The sequence below is a fragment of the Sycon ciliatum genome, chromosome 1 (genome assembly GCF_964019385.1).
Source record: "Sycon ciliatum chromosome 1, ocSycCili1.1, whole genome shotgun sequence".
Lineage (NCBI taxonomy): Eukaryota > Metazoa > Porifera > Calcarea > Leucosolenida > Sycettidae > Sycon > Sycon ciliatum.
In genome coordinates this window covers 67,112,922-67,119,545 of record NC_088643.1, presented here as the reverse complement: position 1 = coordinate 67,119,545, position 6,624 = coordinate 67,112,922, and the positions used below count along the sequence as shown (strand labels likewise).

Here is a 6,624-nt window from a genome sequence, read left to right as displayed (position 1 = left end):
GTTGTCTTTATGGAGAAGGGTATTGTTCATTTCATTATGAAGAAGTTCGGGCAAAGATGCTTTCCTCTGGTACAATTCTGTTGTTCTTTCTAGTTTCATGGGTAACTTAGGTGAGGTACCATCACCATCATGTTTACATGAGGGTCAAACACTGCACCGTTCTTTGTTGTGACATGACGTAAGTTATTGTAAGTGCTCGCAGACTCTATACGTTCCAGCAACACCTAGCATGGTTTTCCGTGAACGTTCCTGTCCAACATATTTATACAGACATGCCAGCACACACCATGCACCATACACACACTTGCCCTGCCCTGTCGAGTCACTGCCACGTGGGCCCGGAGGGGCAGTGGAGAGAGAATGGGAGAACGCCGCCCCATGGCACCCAGGACACAAAAACAAGAGTTTGTCTAAGTAGGGAGCAACATACATACATACATACACCACACACACACACACACACACACACACACACACACACACACACACACACACACACACACACACAAAATGAGAGTTCGGATCATCTGCCACGAGACTGACGTACAGCCGCGGAGAGCTTCAGCAGCGGTGTCTATTCCTACCCTGGACTGAACGGAAGCAGCGGTCGCAGGACACACAGTATTCACCCCAACACGGCTCCACTGTCGTTGGGGGCTGAGCCACGCACTTGTGACGGGCAAGAGTGCCACAGCTAAGAAAGCAACGGCCACAGCGATCACACCGGCATGCTCCACGCTGCTCCTGCACACTCTCTCTCTCGCTCACACACACACACACACACACACACACGTGCGCACATACTGCAAGAAAGAAAGAGAGCACGAGTGTCAGATTCTTGCATAGGAAGTGTTTATCAGCACACACTTATACATGCACATGCAGGCACTCAACGACCAACTATGCACCACGCCGTATGTTCGTCAAACATAAGATTGCAATACCAAAGAACAACATAAACAAGATCACTTACTTCGTTCTCCTCCAAGTGTGTCCTCCCCAGCCAGGCCGTCCGTCCTGCATTTCCCTAGGCGGAATGTAGCCTACGAAATGGTTTCTCTAGACTAGGAGAAGATGCTTGGTATTCGCCATCTCTCCTGAGAAATGTTCAGCAAAAATTTCAAAACATACGACATTATTTCGTTCGCTAATCTCCGCTACTCGTCGTCTCACCTGGCTTCAGAAGACGTTACGAGAGATAGGAGAGTCTCCAGCAGGCAGCGCATCCATCTTCAGGAAGTGGAAAGAGCAAACGGCATGGTCCTTGGTTGAGGTAAATGCTGAACGTTTGATTTGTCCCAACCAAGATTTCAGCACTTGGTTCGTCACGATTTTCGCTTTCCAGCTAACGTCTCCGCACTCCAGCTTTCCCTGTCGGTGTCACGTCCCAGTACACAACGGAGAGGACTACTAACAAACAGTTCACGGCACTAACAGCATTGAACACAGTACTTCTTTCACTTCGTGAATACAAGAAGACAACTGAAAATGACACAATTCTGCAGTGATCGACCTTCTCTCTCACGGAGCTAAGCAGAATGTGCGTCATCACCTGTAGTCGCCATGGAAACGGGATCAGGAAATTGGCGATATGGCAAGTTTCCCTTGCCGTACGCAAGCGAGAGATATACCATCGGAACCGATATCCAATTGTCTTTCATCTGAGCCCTACTTGAAAAATCGATGCACTTCCCCTTTAACACGAAAGTAAAATAGCCTTCCGTAGGGTTCGAGGTGTGAATCTTTCCATTTCGTCCTCTAAAAATGTAATACTGATGTCCTTGGATTGCAATGTTGGGATTCTCATTCACATAATCCTTGGTGTTGGGAAGTAGGTGGCAGTTGAAAAATGGCAATTTTTCCGCATATTATTTGTTGTGGTCATTTCTTAACATCATGGTAAAATAGGCCTTAGCAGCACAATTTCAAGTCAGTTTTCAATAGGAGACCCTACGTCTCCAAGATGGTCCAGCAAGACTGGATCAAGATCATGTTCATCCAAATACAAGCCATTCAAGCTTACATAGCAACAGGTGTATCACCCTGATTTCATGTGTAATTGTGATCAACATCTGTTAGCAAATGCAGTGATTGCCAATGTTTGGCCATTACTAGGGCCAACACACCGACATTCCTCCTTCCCAGGCGTCGTTTCCAGTATGTAACTATCATATGCTTCCTATTCAGCTAAATATGTTGTCACTCGAGGTTGAAACCAGCGGCTATGACTCTCTTATACTCTATTTTACCGTAAACATCGCGCACATGCAGACTGAAAGCTCTTGCAATGTCACTTCCTGAAGGAATATCAGTCTCAATTTTGGAGGCGAACTTGACAGAACATTGGCAATGGCAATGGCAAAAAGAAATAATTTGAAGTGACTTTTTGCAGGTGCTTGCAATGAGATATTTTACCGATTTGTTAAGAAATGACTCAATGTTAAAAAATTACGAATCACCTCGTACTAGTCTACTACTACAGTCTGTATCGGCTATAGAGTGACCGGATATAAAAATATATCGGCTACAGTGATATTGGTACGAAATATCAAAAGCAAAACGTATTTTATCCAGTACAAATATCACTATAACCAATATTATCGGATGTAATGATATATCGGATATTATGATGGCAACATAGAATCAAAACATGCATAATGCGTATCTAATATTGACTGAGTACGAGGTCAATATAGGAAATAAAAGCCGAGTAAAAGACCGAGGCGAAGCCGAGGTCTTTTACGAGGTCTTTTATTTCCTATACTGACCAAGTACAGTCCGTGCGCCAAGTTCAAAAAAGGCGTCTAAAAGTTGCACTTTTATTTGCAACCGCGGGAAATTTGAAGACGAATTTAGTGACATACCGAATTCTTCTCAATTTTCGACAATTGGTTACCTTGAGAATACAGGCTTATCCTCCTATATCGATTGCTTTTGCGCCGTTATCGTGTTAGAAGGGTGAGTGATGAGCACATTTTCGAAAGTGCACCACGATATTCGACATCTCACGTCGTTGCGGTGCCTTTTTGTTTCTCTTCTCAATTTCCCATTTCGTAGATACGTCGCAGGAGATTGTGGGCCGTCTTATTTTGCAAGGCTCTATCTCTGATAAAACTACGCGAATGGGCGGACAGATGGTGTTGCTATAGGCCAGGAAGAAACCACGAGTGTCCGCATTGTGACCAAGTCCAAATAGGCCGCCAAAGCCAGGGCTCGAAATTGCATCCTGACAGGCAATGCGGACCATGTGTAGCCTGCCAAGATGTTCCCCTTGATGGCAGATATGTCCACCCCGAGACCACGCAATGCTGGGAATATGCACATCATCCTACAATACCACGAAATACATGTATCTGCAAGAAATGCATGAAAAGGCTCATAAATCATTCAGCAGAGCCAATGCCTGTCACTGACAACGTGCAGCCTACAGAAGCAATGCCTGCACAGCATGTTGCAGCAGCAGCAGCAGCACCAGCACCACCACCAACACCTGTACCCGTACTCGCAACAACACCAGACTGCTCAGTAGATGGTTGTGACTTGCCACGGCATGTCACAGTTTCATTACAAGCAGTAGAGCAGTAGACTTTCATTACAAGCATTAAACGATCAGCCAGCGGGTCTCTGCAACCGGCATAACATGCAGCTACATGACAGGAACAGGCCCACATGCACCATGTGCAGCGCACAAATAAGGAGTGTTAATTAAGCGTAAATGTCCGAACGTCGGAGCCGTTCAACGTCAGCTGCACGCTGAGCGTGGTCTTACGGTCACCGCGGATAGTGCTTTTTGCCTAGCCTGTTATAAAGGCCAACTGGATATGGTGGACAGTCAGACTACTGACTTCAAGCTGGAGAGCCTGATGCAGAGTATAACAGACGAAATGCACCAGTGCACCTCATCCGAGGAGTCCGCATTGTTGGCAACAGCAAGATTCGTCTGTCTTGCATTCCTCGAGAACCGTTCTCTTCTTCTGGCAACGGCTGCTGATTTCTTCACCTCTTCTTTACCATCCATCAACTGCAACAACCGGTGGCTACTGTCCAGCCTTATTTCGAAGCTTGGCGCTCATCTCAGCCATGGGTCATATGGTACCAGTAAGAAACGAGGTACGCTCCTGTACCGTACAGGGTGTGACACAGTTCTGTGCTTATACAATTCCCTCGCCGTTGCACGATCCGAGACCCTGAAACACAGAGCACAAAATGAAACCCAGCGCACACAGCACACAAGCCAACCCAGTGGCCCATCATCCTTCGTGTCAGAGCTGTCGGCTGCAATGCACTCACAAAATTAATCAAAAGTCAAGCACAAGAATTCAAACACAAAGAGCATAACGTTCTAACTTCACTGTCGGAAATGAAGCTGGACGCAGTGGTGGATAGTGTGGACAGTGAGTTGTGGGGACACATTTGGCTGATGATGTACGGCCAATCAAAGTCAGAAGGAAGTCAAGCATCCAACCACCGTGCAAAGAGGATCAGGTGCTTGTTTGTGCTATCATGTATGATGCATGCAAGCACACCAGCATGCACTTACCCTTTCCAGCTTGTTCTTTCGGACTTTGTGGATGCACATAGCAATTCCAGCGAGCTCATGCGAGTACTAGCTCGAGCCGGCGCAACAGCAGGTGTCGACTCCTACAAGCGATATCAAAAGACCATCATTGATAAGAAATCAGAGCTCGGAATGAACAGTGAGATACCTCGCGCAAAGTTCTCCATTGCAACAGTGGATAATATCGACAAAAACGAGCCAGGCAAGCGAATGTACTGCGGAGACCAATCAAGAGGCTTTCATGGTACATCTATTCAGAGCATCACACCAAAGCCCATCAGTAGCAATATTGTCGCGTGCAACAACATACATGTACACCGAGTGCCACATCAAGGATTCCACTGTGCATCACAGCCTGCCAACACGAGTGAACCACAGGGTATGAGAGGCAGGTCCCGTGCAAGAACAATGATTGAAGGCCAGAAGCCACAAGTCGACCATCAGAGCACACAGAGACACTTACCTACACCCACCCCAGTCACAGCTGGATGATGACGTTCAGCCTGATTGGCCCACTGGACCTACAGTAGTGTAGTGCTGTTGATGACGAGCGCACAAGACCATCTACAGAAAGCACAGAGAATCCAGAAAATAGGGCAAAAACCTGTGACACAACTATCACACATGATCAAGATAAGGCTGCAAGTACAGAATGTTCAGTATGCAACACCCAACCAGCGCCAGATGTGCGTGCGTGTGTGTGGTGTGTATGTGTGTGTGTGTGGTGTGTATGTGTGTGTGTGTGTGTGTGTGTATGTGTGTGTGTGTGTGTGTGTGTGTGCGCGCGTGTGTGTGTGTGTGTGTGTGTGTGTGTGTGTGTGTGTGAGTGTGCATATGTGTGTGATGCTGAATTCGAAGACACATGCTCTCACAATGCATTCGCATATGCTGCGGACGCTGAGTCTCCAGCTCTTGTTTTGTTTCAGGCCCTGCACTTCTGTGCAGCTGTGCTAAACTACATAAAAAGTTTCTTTGACTATGTACTCCATCTATAATTATGTAATGAACGTCCTACCATCTGACCATGGTACATACAAAAGAAACTGTTCAACCGACTACCTTCAGCCAGAACTTTAGCAAACTAGATTAGCAGCCAGGAATACTGCTGGATTTTGATTAAAATCTGGACCCCAACCACACGACTTACATAGAAATTCCGTTTAGATGTCGAAGACACAACAGCAAGGGGACTAGTTTGCAATGTCGAGATGCCCAAGGAAAATAAGCAGCCAAAACGTCCTTGTTCAAGCACAATTACTTTAGTGCAAAATTCCACACAATTCGACATACCTCCACGAAATTGTGGGCCCTTCCATTTTGCATAGCCTCATTGGGATGTGCTTTGGGAATCCAAACCCAAATATATCTACCTTTCGCTTAGAGCATAAGCCGAGAGTGTCCGATTATCCTATCCACTCCAGCACGACAAGCAAGTTGATGGTACGATTACGACGAAAAAATATGTAGTGCAAACACAGGTCTTCATGGTCTACAGTTGGGCGCAACGAACCTCAGCTAAAGTGCCATAGGTTACAAAGGGACATACCTCAGCTGCAAACCAGTTATGAACAAGGATTCCTCCAGCACACGCCAGTTCAGGTCCAAATAAGGTTGCAAAATACCAACAAAACAATTGTGTCGTCGTCATCTTTTTGCACCTCGATTTTTCCCGCGGTTGCAAATAAAAAACGGGCTACTCAAGGGCTTGCGCACGGACTGAGTACGAAGTCAATATTAGATTTATCACGACAAACAGTCCAGTCCTCATGAATCCCGGTTTTATGATTGCACAACCGTTGCACCACCACCTACTCATGCAGTGACAATGCTGCACTAGGCACCGTTCAACTGCGCAACCCCTAAGCAGTCAAATATAAGCAGGCAATATAGCCCTAAGGAGTGAAATATGCAGGAATATTTGACTGCTTAGGTATAGCGAAAATCAATGGGAGTCAATACTAAGGGAGTGATAAACTACAATCATTATAATCGGCTATAGTGACAACTTTAAAATACATGTTGCAATAATATCAAAGGCCCTATTTTTTTACTTTCTTCACGTTGCT

General features: G+C 46.0%; 1 long non-coding RNA gene across 3 annotated transcripts; it reads right to left on the bottom strand.

Moving 5' to 3' along the window:
- Nucleotides 1–3,526: 3,526 nt before the first annotated feature.
- Nucleotides 3,527–6,241, bottom strand: LOC135805002 (uncharacterized). Of its 3 annotated transcripts, XR_010551110.1 has the most exons (5): nt 5,849–5,868; nt 5,706–5,748; nt 5,022–5,122; nt 4,541–4,641; nt 3,527–4,187 (listed from the first exon to the last, which is right to left on the bottom strand). It is a non-coding gene; the product is annotated as an uncharacterized LOC135805002 (long non-coding RNA). The 3 variants fall into 3 exon arrangements; XR_010551109.1 differs by lacking the exon at nt 5,706–5,748 and having other exon boundaries at nt 5,849–6,241; XR_010551108.1 differs by lacking the exon at nt 5,849–5,868 and having other exon boundaries at nt 5,706–5,842.
- Between the last annotated feature and the right edge of the window lie 383 nt (nt 6,242–6,624).